Source organism: Palaemon carinicauda, chromosome 12 (genome assembly GCF_036898095.1).
Source record: "Palaemon carinicauda isolate YSFRI2023 chromosome 12, ASM3689809v2, whole genome shotgun sequence".
NCBI lineage: Eukaryota > Metazoa > Arthropoda > Malacostraca > Decapoda > Palaemonidae > Palaemon > Palaemon carinicauda.
Genome location: NC_090736.1, coordinates 4,705,560 through 4,728,073, shown reverse-complemented (window position 1 = coordinate 4,728,073; position 22,514 = coordinate 4,705,560).

Below are 22,514 nucleotides of genomic sequence, written 5' to 3'. Positions count from 1 at the left end.
GTATTAGCTTTGGGATGACTAAATTCTCGGTGTTAGACTGGAGTTATTATTATTATATTATTATTATTATTATTATTACTTGCTAGGCAACAACTCTAGTTGGAAAAGCAGGATACTATAAGCCCACGGGCTCCAATAGGGAAAATAGGCCAGTGAAGAAAGGAAACAAGAAAAAATAGAATATTTTAAGAACAGTAACAACATTAAAATAAATATTTCCTAAATAAACTATAAATACTTTAACAAAACAAGAAGAAGAGAAATTAGATAGAATAGTGTGCCCGAGTGTACCCTCAAGTAAGATAACTCTAATCCAAGACAGGGAAGACCATGGTATAGAGGCTATGGCACTACCCAAGATTATAGAACAATGGATTAATTTTGGAGTGTCCTTCTCCTAGAAGAGCTGCTTACCATAGCTAAAGAATCTCTTCTACCCTTACCATGAGGAAAGTAGCCACTGAACAATTACAGTGCAGTAACCCCTTGGGTGAAGATGAATTGTTTGGTAATCTCAGTGTTTCAGGTGTATGAGGACAGAGGAGAATATGTAAAGAACAGGCCAGACTGTTCGGTGTATGTATAGGCAAAAGGAAAATGAACCGTAACCAGAGAGAAGCTTCCAATGTAGTACTGTTTGACCAGTCAAAGGACTCCATATCTCTCTAGCGATAGTATCTCAACGGGTGGCTGGGGCCCAGGCCAACTCACTACCTAGTTTTGTTTGAATAAAACCAAGAAATCTTATTAGAAAAAATAACACGTTTTCGTAATTTTTTTACGAATTCTGTGGCGCCCCTATGGATAGGCTATTCGCTGAAGACATTCTGAATTGATTAATAGTTATTATGGAAATATCGACAATTGCAACAAGCGACACGGGTAATAACCAAGGAATGAATTATTCGCCTGTTCTCGACTGTTCAACTTGGCTTTAAAATGTAGAAATTTAGAAAGGACCTTGGCCTGGGAAGCAGAGAAATCCGAACATTCACGACATTAAAACATTAAGTATAGAAAGATATGTGAACAGCTCCTCTCTCTCTCTCTCTCTCTCTCTCTCTCTCTAATCATCATCATCATCAACCGTAATAAGTCCATTGCAGAACGAAGGCCTCAGACATCGTCCCTCCACTGCGTCTGTTTAAAGTCTCTCTCTCTCTCTCTCTCTCTCTCTCTCTCTCTCTCTCTCTCTCTCTTTATATATATATATATATATATATATATATATATATATATATATATATATATATATATATATATATATATATATATATATAATATATATATATATATATAATATATATATATATATATATATATAATATATATATATATATATAATATATATATATATATATATATATATATATATATATATATATATATAACCGAGTGATTGGATGTGTCCTACACTTACATTAAAGAATACCTCCGTTTGAAACGATGGCAAAAAAAAGGAAAGCTGACATTAAGATAAAATAGCTATCAGCCATTCACAAGCGAGACAGAGAAAGTGGAATTGCGTAGAAACAATTCTCGAGCAAATTGCAACATAAAACCTTTAATTGCTCGGGAAATTAGGTCACCAAACCATTGAAATGGAGCCAAGGTGACGCCAGAAACACTTGCAATGAAATGACAAGTTGCGTCCTCTTACATGTAAGCTTTTATTATTATTATTATTATTACTTGCTAAGCTACAACCCTAGTTGGAAAAGCAGGATGCTATAAGCCCAGGGGCTCCAACAGGGAAAAAACCCAGTGAGGAAAGGAAATAAAGGAAAATTAGATATTTTAAGAAGAGTAACATTAAAATAAATATTTCCTATATAAACTATAAAAACTTTAACAAAACAAGCAGAAGAGAAATAAGATAGAATAGTGTGCCTGAGTGTACCCTCATGCAAGAAAACTCCAACCCAAGGAAGTGGAAGACCATGGTACAGAGGCTATGGCACTACCCAAGACTAGAGAACAATGGTTTGATTTCGGAGTGTCATGTAATCTGGGAACCTTACACGACTCAGTTCACGGGTTTTTTGCAACCTACTCCAGCGCCACAGTAAATACCAACCTATTTTTACTCTCAATATAATATAAACTGTTAAAAATTTGCCGTAAAAAACGGTAAAAATCCTGGAATAAATGTTGCCAGGCATTTACAGTTTTAAAAACGGATATATTAACGTAAAAGAGTGATATTACTCTCACCAACCCGTAAAATATAATAACAAAGTATGGTAAAATTACAGTCCCCTGTATTTTACTGAAATACGGGTAAGAAGTTTATTTTTACGGAGAATTTCCGATTAAAATTACGATTATATTTTTCTTTTTAAGTGTACAGTATCTAGTACTTGTATGTATTTATTTTCTAATGCCTCAACTAGTCATTCGTAGTCCTATACATGAATAACTAAACGAAATCTCTTAATAATACTGCGCAATAGTTTTACATAGTCACCGTGGAGTCGAAATAATTCCATGACGTCACGACTCAGTCCATGACGTCATCGACTACACATCCCGAGGAAGGATCCTGGACTGGCGAAAGTGGTCTCACTGAAGGCACTGCTGATTCTGAGAGATGTGAATAACGGGGAAATCTTTCGTGATTGACGTAGCTTATCTAAAGGTGGCACACAGCCATCCTTTACACACATTTCCATAGGGTTTCGAAATTTCCAAGATGTAAAATATCAATTTTTATAAAAATATGGGAGTTAATTTACGGCTGGGGTGGTGCACAATAAGAGAAATTCACTATTTATTAAGTAACACTTTTGAAGTACAAGTTAAAAGAAGTTAGACACAAATATAAAATAAAAGATATATATATATATATATATATATATATATATATATATATATATATATATATATATATATATATATATATATATATATATATATATATATATATCATCTCCTCCTACGCCTATTGACGCAAAGGGCCTAATAAATACGGTATATATATATATATATATATATATATATATATATATATATATGTGTGTGTGTGTGTGTGTGTGTGTGTGTGTGTATGTGTGTACATATATGTGTGTATGTATATATAAAGAGAGATGTGTCTGTTACATGAAATAATTAAAAACTTTAAACATAAAGAACATAAACTCAAGTCAAGTCGGTTACTTTGTTTGATTTATGGCATATGGCGCTGGTGCCGGGAAGGCAATTCAGCGCAGAAATGAACCTGGGAAAACCCACCTCGGTTGTACTTTAAAGTTGAAAGGTGAGAGAGGTTGGACAGCAAACTACAGATGAGAGGAGACTTAGATTTAAAGTTAAAAAGTCGAAGCAGCTAAAGGCCGAAGCAATGTACAGTGCACCGCGTTTGGTACTTAGAGGGTAAAAATCCTGGAATAAATGTTTCCAGGTATATAGCGTTTTAACAAAGTAGTTTAAAAATTTCGGTCGCCTGTATTTACTGAAATACAGTTGCGAGCATTATATTTTTACGGAGAATTTCCGATAAAAATTAGGTTTTTTTAAGTGTATACATAAAAACACCCGAGTAGAAATGAATTATTAATGACATCTATATTATTATTATTATTATTATTATTATTATTATTAGCCAAGCTACAACCCTAATTCGAAAAGTAAGATGCTATAAGCCTAGGGGCTCCAACAGGGAAAATGGCTCAGTTAGGGAAGGAAACAAGGACACACATAGAATATAATTATTATTATTATTATTATTATTATTATTATTATTATTATTATTATTATTATTATTCAAGCTACAACCCTAATTGGAAAAGCAAGATGCTATAAGCCCAAGGGCTCCATCAGGGAAAAATAGCCCAGTGAGGAAAGGAAATAAGGAAATACACGATATGAGAAAAATTAACAACAAGTGAGCAAGTCCTGAACGCGGACATGGTCCTCGTAGAGGACATACCTCCGCCAAGGTGACCTAGAGCGCCATATGTCCTAGAATCATGAATTGATGTGACTTCGACCTTCACATGACCTTGACCTTCACGTGACCTTCAAGTGACCTTGACCTTCACATGACCTTGACCTTCACATGACCTTGGCTTCAAGTGACCTTGATCTTCAAATGTACTTGACCTTCACGTGACCTTGACCTTCAGGTGACCTTGACCTTCACGTGACCTTGACCTTCACGTGACCTTGACCTTCAAGTGACCTGCTTGACTTTTGACCTTCAAGTGATCTTTGTTCATTTGCCACTGATACTTAATATGACATTGATATAATGCACCAATATGACCTTGACCTTTGACCTTTATAAATTTGAACATCACCCATGGGTTGCGCCTGGACTAGGACTTCCCTGTTGGCTTATGCAAAAGTCAGTGCTTTATTTCTGTCTCTTGATATGGCCACTTATGTCATAGTGACACCAGTGACCCCTGTGACCTTGACCTTGGGGTGACCTTGACCAAAATTTAATCAGTTCTTCCATACACATTGGGGAACTACTTGGCCAAGTTTGAAGTGATTCCGTGTAGAAATGTGGCCTCTACGTTGTCCACAGACAGACAGACAAACAGAGAAACAAACAAACAAACAAACCGAACCGAAAACATAACCTCCTGGCGGAGGTAATAAAATATTTTTTAAATATATGCGTTAATAAAAACGTAATTGATAAATAGACTAGTTTCTAGACAAGAACCATACCACAAATAAAAGGAAGCAAAGTCGCACAAAGAAACAACAAAGAAATAAACAATAATTTCATAATGAGATACCTTAACAGGTTACTGTTTGAAAAGGCTTGAACTGTTAAATGCTACGTAAGGCTTCAAGTAACACCTCTCTTTTCAGAAGGTCTGTATAGAGCACTTCCATAATAATAATAATAATAATAATAATAATAATAATAATAATAATAATAATAATAATAATAATAATAATAATAATAATTATTATTATTATTATTATTATTATTATTATCATTATTATTATTATCATTATTACTTGCTAAGCTACAACCCTAGTTGGGAAAGCAGGATGCTATAAGCCCAGGGGCTCGAACATGGAATGTAACCCGGTAAGGAAAGGAAATGAGGAAAAATAAAATATTTTAAGAACAGTAACAACATTCAAATAAATATTTCCTATATAAAATATAAAAACTTTAACAAATAAAAAGTGGGAGATAAATAAGATAGAATAGTGTGCCCGAGTGTACCCTCAAGCAAGAGAACTCTAAATGCATAAAGAAGATGTAACTGACCAGACCTAGAAAACAAAGAAATCCATCAATTATTATTATTATTATTATTATTATTATTATTATTATTATTATTATTATTATTATTATTATTATTATTATTATTATTATTATTATTATTATCATGAAACAAGCACGACCCACACATAATTGCAAACAATACAGTCAATAAATGAAAGTTGACTTGTGACCTTAACCCATTGACGTGACCCAAAATAGAGAGAGAGAGAGAGAGAGAGAGAGAGAGAGAGAGAGAGAGAGAGAGAGAGAGAGAGAGAGAGAGAGAGAGAGAGAGAGAGAGAAATTATGGCTTGAAAAGTCCTTTGTTATAGTATTTTTATAGTTTATATATGAAATATTTTGATGTTACTGTTCCTGAAATATTTTATTTTTCCTTATTTCCTTTCCTCACTGGGCAATTTCCTTGTTGATGCCCCTGGGCTTATAGCATTCGGCTTATCCAACTAGGGTTGTAGCTTAGCTGATGATGATAATAATAATAAAAACAGTAATAATAATAATAATAATAATAATAATAATAATAATAATAATAGTTGTCACATAAGTCATAGCTCCACCATTAGTGGTCATGATTAAGCATCAGGCTAAAGTCAATAAACGCCTATAAGTAGGATTAATATATTCCGATAGCCTAACATCATCAATCCACCCCCCCCCACTCCATTATGTCAACATGACAAACATCCCCAAAAATAATCGTTAGTGTTTTGTGTATCACGCACTGCGGTCGTCTTGCAGCAGCCCGTCAAAAAACACGGACATATGGAGAGTGATTTGTCCAAAGCTTTTCATCTGGAGAGACTATCTCTTCCCCCTGGATTCTTCCCTGGTTAAAAAATTCAGGTAATGAAATACTGAATTCACGTGTAAGCAGGTTAAGAGGTATTTTTCATCAACCTGTCGCAATGAAGATTGCCCGAGAGCCTGCATGTGTAGGACGTACTCGCAATTTGTACGCTATGTTTACAATATCTGTGTACGAGTGGTGTTTCGTATTCTGTATTTAGCTAAATACAACTTCTCTCTCTCTCTCTCTCTCTCTCTCTCTCTCTCTCTCTCTCTCTCTCTCTCTCTCTCTCTCTCTTCCTTTTGGTGTCCTAGAGACATCAGGTTCTTGAAATCTTAATCTCTCTCTCTCTCTCTCTCTCTCTCTCTCTCTCTCTCTCTCTCTCTCTCTCTCTCTTCCTTTTGATATACTAGAGACATCAGGTTCTTGAAATCTTAATCTCTCTCTCTCTCTCTCTCTCCTCTCTCTCTCTCTCTCTCTCTCTCTCTCTCTCTCTCTCTCTCTCTCTCTCAGAGAAACCTTGACCTCCTATATATATCCCATTCGACGTTGCCATACAATTCCAAACAAATATATCACCTGCTACTACGCCATACTCAAGCCACCTAGTGTGACCGCGTTTCCTGATATAGGTGACTAGGTCACAAGCCGGATGGGTTAAAGGTTTCCCACAACTCACATAAGAAAAACAGAAAGTGTAGTGCGTGTTTGTGGGGATGGGGAAACAGGAGAGGGGGATGAAGGGGGCTAATTCCCCCCCCCCCTCCCGACTTCTAATGCATAACGGAGAAGAAAGAGGGAGTCTAATGTTACTTAGGATGCCTCATCACGCAGATAGATTGATCGACTCTCAATGAAGGAATATAAAATGTTCATGTTCAGTAGAGTGTCGATGGACACTTATTACTATATTCTTTATTCATTTTATTTTATTTCTATTTAAATTTCCTTTAATTTTGATCTAATTTTTGTTATTTTTAGTTATTTTCTATTATAGAGATTAAACAGTCCATTAATTCAAACTTATCTGTGTGCGAATACATTTTCATAAATAAGTTTATGTGCATGCATAAATATGATAGCCCACTCTATGAATTAACCAATGACTATAATCAATCTTTTTTAATGAGGCGCATTTGCACAGACTTGCAGGGGTGCCCTTTTAGCTCTGAAAAGTTTCCTAATGGCTGATTGGTTGAACAAAATAATTCTAACCAATCAGCCAGTAGGAAACTTTTCCGAGCTAAAAGGGCACCGCTGCGAGTCAGTGGGCTTTTTTGTAAGTCCTGTTTCATGGTCTCTTACAGAGCTGGCCCGATTAACACTGAGCAGAAAAGATATTTATAAAGAATAATAATATATTAAATATAATGGATAAAAAATAAAATATGAGGTAAAATTTGTGATAATTACAAATTTAAATCCCATATATATATATATATATATATATATATATATATATATATATATATATATATATATATATATATATATATATATATATACACACACACACACACACACACATATATATATATATATATATATATATATATATATATATATATATATATGTATATACACACACACACACACACACACACACACACACACATATATATATATATATATATATATATATATATATATATATATATATATATATATATATATATATAGATATAACCTTTAAAAGTTACATTGTTTTAGCGTAGCTCAATTGTAACGTTAAATCAGCCAATCCACATTCAGTTAGTTTTAAGTTGAAGGTTTATATTAGAAACGTTTCTCTCGAGGTTTTTCTTATCACCTATAGGGGCAGGACATTTAGAAATATTAATCATCACACACAAAAGAAGGGTCAACTGAAAAAAAGGTCAACTGAAAAAAGGGTCAACTGAATAAAAGGTCAAATGAAAAAAGGGTCAAATGAAAAAAGGGTCAACTGAAAAATAAGGTCAACTTAAAAAAAGGTCAACTGAAGAGGGTCAACTGAAAAAAGGGTCAAATGAAAAATAAGGTCAACTGAAAAGGGGTCAACTGATAAAAAAAAAACTCAAAAAAGGTCAATTGAAAAAGTGGTCAACCGAAAAAGGAGTGAAAAGTGGTCAACTGAAAGAAAAGGTTAACTGATAAAAAGGTCAACTGAAAAATAAGGTCAACTGAAAAAAATGGTCAACTGGAAAAGGAGCAACTGAAAAAGGAGAAACTGAAAAAGGGTCAACTGAAAAAAGGATCAACTGAAAAAAAGGGTCAAAGGAAAAAAGGGTCAACTGAAAATAAGGTCAACTAAAAAAGGGTCAACTGAAAAAGGGCCAACTGAATAAAAGGATTCACTGAATAAAGAATCAACTGAAAAAAAGGGTCAAAGGAAAAAAAAGGTCAACTGAAAAATAAAGTCAACTAAAAAAAAGGGTCAACTGAAAAAAAGGTCAACTGAAAAAAAGGATCCACATTGTAAAAAGGGTCAACTGAAGAAAGGGTCAAAGGAAAAAAGGGTCAACTGAAAAATAAGGTCAACTGAAAAAAGTCAACTAAAAAAAGGGTCAACTGAAAAAAAAGGGTCAACTGAAGATAAAAAAAGGTTAACAGGGAGTCGAGTCGTTTCAAGCATAAGAAAAATCAACAAAGAAAAATAAATCGTACAAAGATATTCATGAGCCTTGCAAGAGAAATGTACGTACAAGAAGGAAAAAAAGTACCTCCATTCTGCAATAAATAAGTGGATAAACAAATAAACCGTAAAATAATCACTTGACCTCATATATGAACAATACAACTGTGATAATTTCCCCAAAACCCGCTCCTACAGAACACAGCATCCATAGAAATAACAGAAAAATAAAATGTTCAACCCTTGACACTGCCAAAGCTGCGACAAAAGCCGTGTATTCCCGCAAGACCTTAAAGGCCCCTACCACGATCAATTTTTTCGTCAATTAATCAATATCAATTTATTGACGTCAATGAATTGATGGAGAAATTGACCGTGTGTAGGGGACATTGATATCAATTTAATTGAAACAATTTCATTGAATCAATTCATTGAGAGATCAAAGATCCTTTGATATTTATTGATGGGTCTCCAATAAAATTGATGGTGTGTGGGCAAAGCATCAATATATTGATCAATAATTTAGTGTTTTCCCAGCAGTAAAGGAGTCGTCATCGTAATCATGGCAGATGCTTTCATCTCGAAATTATGAATCAAACTGAAAATTGAAGTAAACTCATTGACCGTGTGTAGGCACAGTGATTTCCTCAATTTCATTGTCGAAAAATTGATCGTGTGTAGGGGCCTAGAGGAGGAAATCAGGAAATGAATCATTGCGCGGATCTTCCATTGGGAAAAAAAAAATCATTTTTTACAGTGGTTGATCGTCAAGAGCGAAAGTCTCCCTTGTTCTGAGGTTATTTATAGAGTACGTTTGGCAAATGTTTATATGTTGAGGAGGCTGATATAAGTCTTTTTATAGTTTATATATGAAATATCTGTTTTAATGTTGCTAATGTTTTTAAAATATCTTATTTTATTTATTTATTTCCTTATTTCCTTTCCTCACAGGGCTATTCTTCCTTGCTGGAACCCTTGGGCTTATAGCATCCTGTTTTTTCTAACTAGGGTTGTAGCTTAGCTAATAATAATAATAATAATAATAATAATAATAATAATAATAATATTAATAATGACTTTTTCTTCTGTTAAGATGCAGTATATACATTAGTAATTTATTATTTTTTTTCAAAATGTCATTTTTTAATATGAAAAAGATTACTGAATATGTATGTTACAGCAAATTCAAGTTAAATAAGACCGATCGTGTGTGTATATATATATATATATATATATATATATATATATATATATATATATATATATATATATATTTTCTTTTTTTTCAGGGAACATATGTATCATTTTACTGAAAATACATATGGTAAATCTATATATTAGTGATATGATACCCTTATATTTCACTGAAAATATATTTTACAATATTTAAATTTCACTGAAAATATATTTTACGATATGTAAATTTCACTGAAAATATATTTTACGATATTTAAATTTCACTGAAAATATATTTTACGATATATAAATTTCACTGAAAATATATTTTACGATATTTAAATTTCACTGAAAATATATTTTACGATATTTAAATTTCACTGAAAATATATTTTACGATATTTAAATTTCACTGAAAATATATTTTATGATATCTAAATTTCACTGAAAATATATTTTACTATATTTAAATTTCACTGAAAATATATTTAACGATATCTAAATTTCACTGAAAATATATTTTACGACATCTAAATTTCACTGAAAATATATTTTACGATATTTAAATTTCACTGAAAATATATTTTACGATATTTAAATTTCACTGAAAATATATTTTATGATATCTAAATTTCACTGAAAATATATTTTACTATATTTAAATTTCACTGAAAATATATTTAACGATATCTAAATTTCACTGAAAATATATTTTACGACATCTAAATTTCACTGAAAATATATTTTAGTATATTTAAATTTCACTGAAAATATATTTTACTATATTTAAATTTCACTGAGGATATATAGTATACTTTTACTGTCTTGGGGTAGAGTTCTCTTGTTTGGGGGTACACTCGGACACACTATTCTATCTTATTTTTATTCCTTTTGTTTTGTTCAAGTTTTCCGAGTTTATAAGGAAATATTCATTTCAATGTTGTTACTATTCTTAAAATATTTTATTTTTCCTTGTTTCCTTTCCTCACTGGGCTACTTTCCCTGTTGGAGCCCTTGGACTTAAAGCATCCTTCTTTTCCAATTTGTGTTGTAGCTTAGCAAGTAATAATAATAATGATAATAATAATAATAATAATAATAATAATAATAATAATAATAATAACAAAATTGCTGCGTATTCTTACCGAAAGATAATTCACCAAGTAAAACTTAACAAACAAATAATATTTCTGATTAATCACACATTCTCAAGATATATTTCATGAAGTAAATTTAAAATTCCAATAGGAATATTTTTAACCAAGGAAAAGAGAACTTAAAAAAATTAAATCCGGTAAATAAATTTCATCTCTACTGATACGATCATCTTCAGTGAACTTTAAAAAAAAAAAAAAAAAAAAAAAAAAAAAAAAAAAAAAAAAAAAAAAAATCCGAGCCACGACTAAGTTTCTTTGTAGACGCCTTAAAACCTTCCGGGTTATTATTTTGGATTCTCTAAGAAGACTCTTCTCGGAAATTACATGACAAGAGACAGGATATGCAAAATGCTTGCGCGTTCCGGCTTCATCAGCTCCTGAAATCATTGTTCCGTGGCTACTTTCCTCTTGGTAAGGGTAGAAGAGACTCTATAGGTATGGTAAGCAGCTTTTCTAGGAGAAGGACACTCCAAAATCAAACCAGTGTTCTCTAGTCTTGGGTAGTGCCAAAGCCTCTGTATCATGGTCTTCCACTGTCTTGGGTTAGAATTCTCTTGCTTGAGGGTACACTAGGGCACGCTATTCTATCCTATTTCTCTTCCTCTTGTTTTGTTAAAGTTTTTACTTTATACAAAAAATATTTATTATAATGTTGTTACTGTTTTTTAAATGATTTAATTGGTAATTACTTCTCTTATTTCGTTGTTTCCTTTCCTCACTGGGCTATTTTCCCTGTTGAACCCCCCGGGATTATGTCATCCTGCTTTTTCAAATAGGGTTGTAGCTTGGCAAGTAATAATAATAATAATAATATTACCTTTAACCATGTTAATCATGAGGCCCTTATTTCAAAACTTAGCGTCAGTATTGAATATTTATGTAACAACTTGTAGAGTAGTTGTTGATTAACGCCAAGTTTTGATGTTACTGTTTTTAAAGTATTTTATTTTAATTGTTTATTATTTCTCATATCGTTTATTTATTTCCTTATTTCCTCTCCTCGCTGGGCTATTTTTCCTACCAGAGCACTTTGGCTTATTGCATCTTGCATTTCCAACTGGGGTTACAGTTTAGCTGGTAATAATAATAATAATAATAATAATAATAATAATAATAATAATAATAATAATAATAATGATAATAATATTGGTAATAATAAATAATAACAATAATAATAATAATAATAATAATAATAATAATAATAATAATAATAATGACAACAACAACAATAATAATAATAATAATAATAATAATAATAATAATAATAATAATAATAAATGCCCCTTACTGCACGTAGAATCTCCACCAAACAAGTGAAGATGAGGATGAAAAATGCTGAGGAAGTATTCACCTTCTAAGGATTCTCGTATTACCACATAATATAAGAATCTTTGGTAACAACTGTTATGGAATTTAGCAACAGCAATAGTTAATATAGCACAAATAAAATGTATTTCACAACAGACTTCACTCTAGGTTGTGGAATGATCGTCCTAATAGGGTAGTTGAATCGGTAGAACTTTGATATTTCAAACTTGTACCAAATGTTTTGATGTTGAAAATGCTGACATGAGTCTTTTTATAGTTATTATGAAAGATCTGTTTTGATGTTGTTACTGTTTAATTAAATATTTTTATTTAATTGTTCATTATTTCTCTTATCGTTTATTTAATTCCTTTCCTCACTAGGATATTTTTTCCTGTTAGAACCCTTGGGCTTATAGCATCTTGATTTTCAAACTACGGTTCCAGCATAGCTAGGAATAATAATAATAATAATAATAATAATAATAATAATAATAATAATAATAATAATAATAATAATAACACTACATAAAAAGACTTATTAATCTTGGACTGTTACACAAGCCATCTATTCGTTATAAGCTTTATTATTCTCTGTCCAAATCAAATAAAAGTGATAGAGACTGAAGTTGTTAAATAAAGCAAAATGAAATAATACACAGAAGTTTCCCTTTAACGGTCGAAAAAGGTTAAAAGAGACAGACTGAAGCTGCTAAAACAAAGCAAACTGAAAGAGTAGGCAGAAGTTTCCCTTTAACAGTCGAAAGGGGTTAAAAGAGACAGACTGAAGCTGCTAAAACAAAGCAAACTGAAAGAGTAGGCAGAAGTTTCCCTTTAACGGTCGAATAAAGTTAAAAGAGACAGACTGAAGCTGCTAAAACAAAGCAAACTGAAAGAGTAGGCAGAAGTTTCCCTTTAACAGTCGAAAGGGGTTAAAAGAGACAGACTGAAGCTGCTAAAACAAAGCAAACTGAAAGAGTAGGCAGAAGTTTCCCTTTAACGGTCGAATAAAGTTAAAAGAGACAGACTGAAGCTGCTAAAACAAAGCAAACTGAAAGAGTAGGCAGAAGTTTCCCTTTAACGGTCGAATAAAGTTAAAAGAGACAGACTGAAGCTGCTAAAACAAAGCAAACTGAAAGAATAGGCAGAAGTTTCCCTTTAACAGTCGAAAGGGGTTAAAAGAGACAGACTGAAGCTGCTAAAACAAAGCAAACTGAAAGAGTAGGCAGAAGTTTCCCTTTAACGGTCGAATAAAGTTAAAAGAGACAGACTGAAGCTGCTAAAACAAAGCAAACTGAAAGAATAGGCAGAAGTTTCCCTTTAACAGTCGAAAGGGGTTAAAAGAGACAGACTGAAGCTGCTAAAACAAAGCAAACTGAAAGAATAGGCAGAAGTTTCCCTTTAACAGTCGAAAGGGGTTAAAAGAGACAGACTGAAGCTGCTAAAACAAAGCAAACTGAAAGAATAGGCAGAAGTTTCCCTTTAACAGTCGAAAGGGGTTAAAAGAGACAGACTGAAGCTGCTAAAACAAAGCAAACTGAAAGAATAGGAAGAAGTTTCCCTTTAACGGTCGAAGAAAAAAGTCCGTCTGTCACTCGGCTGTGTCGACCGCAAGTCACACCAAAGACGCCACCAGCCACTGTGGAGTCACAGTTTCCACGATTTCCGGAAGAGGAATTCCTTCCGTCTACTCTTTTTCACCAAAAACCAGAGTGCTGGCGATTCTAGAAGTCGTACAGCTGGCTTCATAAATTCCGGTACACTTCATGGAAAGCTAAGGAGACGTCTGACAGTTGTAGATTGTAGCAGGTAGTGAGGTAGTAACCAGGGTACAAGCCATCCGTTGAGATACTACCGCTAGACTGGCCAGACAGTACAACATTGGATCCTTCTCTCTGGTTACGGCTCATTTCATCTTTGCAACACATACACCATATAGTCTAGTTTATTCTTTTTATTCTTTAAATATTCTCCCCTTTCCTTATACATTTGATAACACTGAGATTACCAAACAATTCTTCTTCACCCAAGGGGTTAACTACTGCACTGTAATTGTTCAGTGGCTACTTTCCTCTTGGTAAGGTTATAAGAGACTGTAGCTATGGTAAGCTTCTCTTTTAGAAGAAGGACACTCCAAAATCAAACCATTGTTCTCTAGTCTTGGGTAGAGTCATAGCCTCTGTACATGATCTTCCACTGTCTTGGGTTAGAGTTTTCTTGCTTGAGGGTACACTTGGGCACACTATTCTATCTTTTTTCTCTTCCTCTTGGTTTATTAAAGTTTTTTATGGGAAATATTTATTTTATTGTTACTGTTCGTAAAATGTTCTATTTTTCCTTGTTTCCTTTCCTCACTGGGGTATTTTCCTGTTGGAGCCCCTGGCCTTATAGCATCTTGCATTTCCAACTAGGGTTGAAGCTTAATAATAATAATAATAATAATAATAATAATAATAATAATAATAATAATAATAATAATATTTTTCTTTATTTCCTTTCCTCACTCGGTATAACATTCTGCTTTTCAAACTAGGGTTGTAGCTTAGCAATTAATAATAATAATAATAATAATAATAATAATATTAATAATAATGTTCCGCGCGTGGTGTGATACTACAATATCAGACACAAACATCACCGAGACCTTAAACGTAACAACAGAAGCCTTCCAAGTTTGTCCCGTCTGCGCTATTTCCGTATTGCGTTAGATTTTCTCTTTGTTTTCTTTTCTGTGTCCTGACAGAGGGCAAGATTACGCAACAGTTGCCTAATTCAGCACCTTTCGCGCAAGATCTGGCGTATTTCTCGAGAATTTGGCGTGTTTCAACTATCCGACACGGTTTCGCTATCTTACGCCAACAAGAAATATAGAGTTTTCCCGTTGATAGTATATATGATAAACTGCTTGCTTTCCAGAGTCTTTCTTCCCAACTTGACTTACGGATACAAATTTCTGCTTTATCATTATTATATCTCAAAATTTATTTAGCGCTTTTCTGGCGCTTTTTTGACATTCATGTAGCGCGTATTCAAAATCAGAAATGGCAACACTGGATTACGCTTATCTGAGGAATTTATCATAATGCCGATATTTGTAAAAGGTCAATTGAACTGTATGTATAATAGGCTTACTATGGACTCAATTTGTATTGCATAATACCTCTTAAGTGATATAAAATAAGAAAAATAACCATAATTAACGTCAACTAGGCCGTAGGCCTGTAATCCATTGTAATGAAAACAATATTATTTATATATATATATATATATATATATATATATATATATATATATATATATATATATATATGCACTTATACATATATACATATAAATATACATATACATATACACACATACATATATATGTATATGAACATATATCACAAGCACACGTGATTTAAATCAATGTAAATATCACCCACGAAATGCATTTAATACCGAATTCTATCTTGGGAATACATATCCACTTGGAATTCATTTTATGGTAACAGCTTCTGGCCGGGTGGAGATTCGAACCACCACCTGTACGGCTAGAAACTATGCTGGCAGGGACCCTACCGACTCAGCTATCAAGATATATATATATATATATATATATATATATATATATATATATATATATATATATATATATATATATATATACAAAACAACAATTGCAACCGTCTCTTGTCAACTGCAAGATAAATGCCTCAGACATGTCCTTATTCATGTCTGGGGGTTTGGCCAATTCATCAAGTTGGCCAATGCGGATTGGAAATGGTGGGAGACTTTAATCTAATCACTCACAGCAAACCAACCTATTATGGTTGACGACTAGTACAGCTCTGCTGAGCATGGCATTACACAAACCCTTTCACCATGTTAAGGTAATTTCCCTTGAAATGTATATATATATATATATATATATATATATATATATATATATATATATATATATATATATATATATATATATATATATATATATATATGACGCACTAAAACAATTTAATGTGATGTTTACTAAGCAAATTATCAACGAGAAAACTAACACGTCGCAAATCCATTGAGTCGACACTCGACAGTGATCGACCAAAAGACCTTGTAATCCAAGCTAGTGAACTTTTAGAGATTTTCAACCTTAACGCGTGTTTACTTACGGGTCAAATTTATTGCTTGGAAATACTTTCGCTAATTTGGCGACGGTGTTGATGAGAAAAAAAGTGGAGCCTGATTTCAACTACAACAGTCAGGAAATACCTGTCTCCTGACAGTGCAGAATATCGAGCTATCAGAGACAGTGTTTGTTAAGTTAGGTAAAACTGATTATTATTATCATTATTATTATTATTATTAGTAGTAGTAGTAGTAGTAGTAGTAGTAGTACTTGCTAAGCTACAACCCTGGTTGGAAAAGCAGGATGCTATAAGCCCAGGGGCCCCAACAGGAAAAATAGCCCAGTGAAGAAAGGAAACAAGGCAGTAAATAAACTACAAATAAGTAATTAACAATCAAAATCAAATATCCTAAGAACAGTAACAACATTAAAATAATTATTTCATAAACTAGTAAAACTTCAAAAACAAGAGGAAGAGAAATTAGATAGAATAGTGGGTCCGAGTGTACCCTCAAGCATGAGAACTCTACCCCCAGACAGTGAAAGAAGGAAACGTTTGAGAGAGAGAGAGAGAGAGAGAGAGAGAGAGAGAGAGAGAGAGAGAGAGAGAGAGAGAGAGAGTAGCTTACGTCATGGGGATTTCCATACCAGTTTGGCGTTTGCCGTTTCCCACCTAAGTTGCGTAACTCGCCTCAGTTGCCTAAAACATTCCACATCCTCTGATACAAGGAAAATCGTATGACGAGTGCGGAGGAAGAGGGAAGGGGGGGGGGGGATGAAATTACTATTATAACTGTATGTTTCCTGTTTCGTTCTGGGATTCCTCTTATTACATACTAAATGAAGTAAAAAATATTAGCATATTCCTCTTTACGAGATCTTATCTCTAAAAGAGAACAACGGACAATTACTATTCCATTACAATGAAATGGTGACCATATATATATATATATATATATATATATATATATATATATATATATATATATATATATATATATATATATATATATATATATATATATATATATATATATATGCACACGTGAAGCGTGAAGTGGACGATGATGAATGGAGAATTATTGATTTAAAAGCTCAAGATAGAGACAACTGGCTAAATCTAACTGAGGCTCATTGCGTCAATAGGCGTAGGAGATGATGATGGTAATGATATATATAAATCTATATTTATAGATGTGTGTATATATTCAGTATTTTCCAAACAAATAGCTGTAGTCTCATCGGTGCTAAGTTAGCTGCAGAAAATGACTAAGCGTTGTGATCAATAAGAGGGTCCGTGTTCAGTTGGATACTCTATAGATACCAACTGAGCCTCACCACAATTGCTTACTCCAACTCGGGCAGAGAGAGAGAGAGAGAGAGAGAGAGAGAGAGAGAGAGAGAGAGAGAGAGAGAGAGAGAGTTACAAGGATTTTGCATGTCTCGAAGACTTTTAGTCCATCCGCAGGGAATCCATTTGCTCTTCGGTAGAGCGATTTAGTTTAAGCATTAAGAGAGTTCGTATGATCTTGTCTAACTTATTCTTGAACTCGTTTACCGTGTTACTGTTGACTACATCTACTGGAAGTCTATTTCAACTATTTGCTATTTTGTATGTAAAGAAATTGCCAAATTGAGTGGTATTGCATCTTTTCAATTCCAGTTTGTATCCGTTACCTTTGGACTAATTATATATTAAGCGTGAATAGATTGTTGTAATATACGAGAGAGAGAGAGAGAGAGAGAGAGAGAGAGAGAGAGAGAGAGAGAGAGAGATAAAAAACTTTCCACACAGGATTCATTATACTTTCTGACTAAAACTGAACTCAAGTCGAAGAATAATTACACAATTTCTTCTCAATTAATATGATGTTGAGGTCCAAGAGGAATAAACAAGAATACATCCAAACATCAGGGTCTTTAAAGTTTGGAATTAGAGAAGAACCCAATTCTGGGTATAAACACGTTCCGCCTACGCAGTTTACCCCTTATACGAAGCCTGTCATTCAGTATGCTGCGTCTAATTACATATTTAGACCTTGGGATGCTAATCATGCTATGCCAGAACACAAATATTTCGGAGCTTCCCACCCAACAGTGGATACCCAGTGTAGGTAAAATATCTAACCTATACTCAATCTGTTTTTAATGAGGCGCATTTGCACAGACTCGCAGCAGTGCCCTTTTAGCTCGGAAAAGTTTCCTGCTATCTCATTGGTTAGAATTATCTTGTCCAACCAATCAGCGATCAGGAAACTTTTCCGAGCTAAAAGGGCACCCCTGCGAGTCGGAGCAAATCTGTCTCACTGTAAAGAATTGACTATAGTAATTATACTGCTCCTCTCATTTACGACTCCGTGCATAGCACTGCAGAGAGAGAGAGAGAGAGAGAGAGAGAGAGAGAGAGAGAGAGAGATAATAGGGAAAATAGAGGTTCTAACTGGGTCCCCTTGCCCAGGACAAAATCAAGGGGTGGTGCCCAGTGCCCAGTTCATTCTTGATTGCTTACTTTTTTGCCAAGACCTCTGGGCATTCCACCATTTTTTTTTCGCCTAGTTGTGACGCAAGCTTACATATAAAGATCTATGAATGGTCTTTTACTTTTGTGTAAGTGACGTTGTAACAAGAATCTGGTTTTTAATTCAAACACATTTGCTGAACATGAATGCTTTTTATAGGGCTCCTCGTAGCACCCAACAAGTCACCACCTCTCACATTCACCCAGCAATTCTCAGAGTTTTCTTCATCATAGCCATCTCCTCCTACGCCTATTGACGCAAAGGGCATCGGTTAGATTTCCCAAGTCGTCTCTGTCAATACCTATCCCTTCATCATTTCTCAACTCACATTTCATAGTCCTCGGCCATGTAGGCCTGGGTCTTCCAGCTCTTCCAGTGCCTTGTGGAGCCCAGTTGAAAGTTTTTTGAGCTAATCTCTCTTGGGGAGTGCGAAGAGCATGGCCAAACCATCTCCATCTACACCTCATCATGATCTCATCCACATGGTTCATAAAACCAATGTATTTCCAAACGTATGGTTACAAACCAAGTCTGGAGATTCGCTTGGAAGTGTGACCAGGTAAAATGTAAATTTGGCCTCAATAAAGTAGGTAAAGTGCGCTAGAAGAGTTGGAAAACCCAGGCCTACGTAGCTGAGGGATATGAAGCGCTAAGTAGGAGATGACGTATGGAGATGTATTGAATTAAAAGCGCAAGATAGAGACGACTGGCGAAATCTAACCGAGCCCCTTTGCGCCAAAAGGCGAAGGAGGATAAGGATAAGGATAGGGAAGTGGGGAATATGGGGAGAGAATGAGTACCCCCTGGATACAATCCAGTTTATAGCCCGAAGGCAGGTTCTCGGGATGGGAAGAATAAGGAAAAAGGGAGAAAGAGAAGTACAGGAGAAGAATAAAAGAGAGGGGCAGACCCTCATGCGATATTAGATAGTAGTAGAATCAGTCTGAGAAAAGAAAAGACAGGCAGGATAAGGAAAGTTTTTTTTGGTTCATGCCAAGCCCTTGCTACAGGAGTCCGTTCGTCTAACACCAATTTGATGATTAAAAAAGGTAAGATTGTTCTAACGTACGAGGAGATAATGATGACGTAAGTAGGTAAAGCAGAACACTAAAAAAGGGTACAGCATGGGGTGTAACTAACGGTTCTACACCCCTGTGACCTGCAAAGCTTTGGAATTCTGTTCCTGTTTTGGTGATTTCCATGTTCCATTAATCTTCTTCTTTACAGAAAAGGGTCTTTTAGCTTTATTAGTTCTTATGCTACACTTGCTTTTTCCTCTTCTACAAAATTTAGGTAAATCTTGTCGCTAAGTGAATCTTCCTTTTGTCATTAAGTGGATCGTCCTATCACTTGGTTTTAGCGCTTATTAAAATGTTAGACTCCTTTTACCACTCTTAACACGTTGAAAACTGCTTTGAGAAGGAGAAAGTTAAGAGTAAATGGTATCAAAAATAAGATTAAGGAGTAAATTTCAACGAGGAAGGAGAAAGTATGGAAGATGGATGGCCCCCTGACTGATGAACTCCAGACTGGGGTTCGAGTCCCGCTCAAACTCGTTACTTCCTTTGGTCGCTACAACCTTACTATCCTTGTGAGCAAAGGGTGGGGGTTTTGGGGGAGCCTATAGGTCTATCTGTTGAGTCATCAGCAACCATTACCTGGCCCTCCTTGGTCCCAGTTTGGGTGGAGAGGGGGCTTGGGCGCTGGTCATATGGTCAGTCTCTAGGGCATTGTCCTGCTTGATAGAGCATTGTCACTCTCCCTTGTCTCTGCCATTCATGAGCGGCCTATAAAACCTTTAAAAGGAGTGAGTGCACAACTGGAGAAGCAAGAAAGGCAGCGAGATGTTGGCAAAAGATAAGGAAGAGTCTCAAGTGTCTTTAAGATGGCGGAATTATTGAATCATCTATTTCTCTTTTAGTGTGACGTCCCGATGATGAAGACAAATAAATGGTGAAAAAAAAAATGAATCTATTGATAATAACTGTTTGCACAGTATTGTAGTGTGGGAAGAATTGACAGAAGGAAGGAGATGCGTAGAAATAGTAACAAAAAAGGTTAGCGAAGATGAAATGGTTCATCAAGTGTGTTTAGGTTAGTAAGAAGAAATTATAACTTCTAAGTGACAGGAGATATGAATGGGAGAAGGCATTCAAATGATTAGATCGAAAATATTCTAGATTGATTGATTGATTGATTTGAAATCTTCTGGCATTCTGATGTCGAAGGTCACTGACACCGATATCGTTTATTGTAGATAAAGAATAAAAGAATATTCAATTAAACCCATAAAAGTAAATATGTCATTATAAAAGTTAAATAACTTTCAGATGACCTGCTTCCGAAATAAATCTAAAAATGCTGCAAGCAATGTGCAACACATCATGTCCAAAAATCTTGGCAAGGATGAACCTGCCAGCCTCACCCCGAGCCTCAAACTGATTTCTATTTCTTTCTGTGCTTTTTTTGGGGGTGACATTCAGTCAACAAATGCCTTATTGTGAATAGATTGTGGAATGATCTTTCTAATCGGGCAGCTGAATCGGTGGAACTTCGGAAGTTCAAACTTGCAGTGAATGTTTTTCTGTTGAATAGGATGACACAAGTCTCTCTTTATAGTTTGTATATGAGGGCTCCTTTTTAACCTTGTTACAAATATTAAGATAGACGCTTTATATTCATTATTTCTTATGTAGTTTATTCAGTTCCTTTCCTCATTGGGCTATTATCCCCGTTGGAGCTCTTGGGCTTATGGCAACTTGCTTTTCCAACTAGGGTTGTATCAAAGATAATAATAATAATAATAATAATAATAATAATAATAATAATAATAATAATGATTGAAGAGCCTTGATATCCAGGTCGAGTTGAATGGCAGTATCTTAAGGTTTCAACAAACTGAAAATAAGCCTTTTATGTGAATTTTATGTTATGGAAGTTTTACTGAATATATGGTTCATCCACGATTCGCCAGTTTCAGCAGGAAAGTATCAGTTTCAGAAGGAAAGTTTCAGTTTCAGCAGGAAAGTATCAGTTTCAGCAGGAAAGTTTCAGTTTCAGAAGGAAAGTATCAGTTTCAGCAGGAAAGTTTCAGTTTCAGTAGGAAAGTATCAGTTTCAAAAGGAAAGTTTCAGTTTCAGCAGGAAAGTATCAGTTTCAGAAGGAAAGTTTCAGTTTCAGAAGGAAAGTATCAGTTTCAGCAGGAAATTTTCAGTTTCAGCAGGAAAGTTTCAGTTTCAGCAGGAATGTATCAGTTTCAGAAGGAAAGTATCAGTTTTAGTAGGAAAGTATTAGTTTCAGAAGGAAAGTATCAGTTTCAGCAGGAAAGTATCAGTTTCAGAAGGAAAGTTTCATTTTCAGAAGGAAGGTATCAGTTTCAGCAGGAAAGTTTCAGTTTCAGAAGGAATGTATCAGTTTCAGCAAGAAAGTTTCAGTTTCAGCAGGAAAGTTTCAGTTTCAGCAAGAAAGTTTCAGTGGTTTGTGTTGCTCTGAAATATATATATATATATATATATATATATATATATATATATATATATATATATATATATATATATATATATATATATATATATATATATATATATATTAACTTATTTA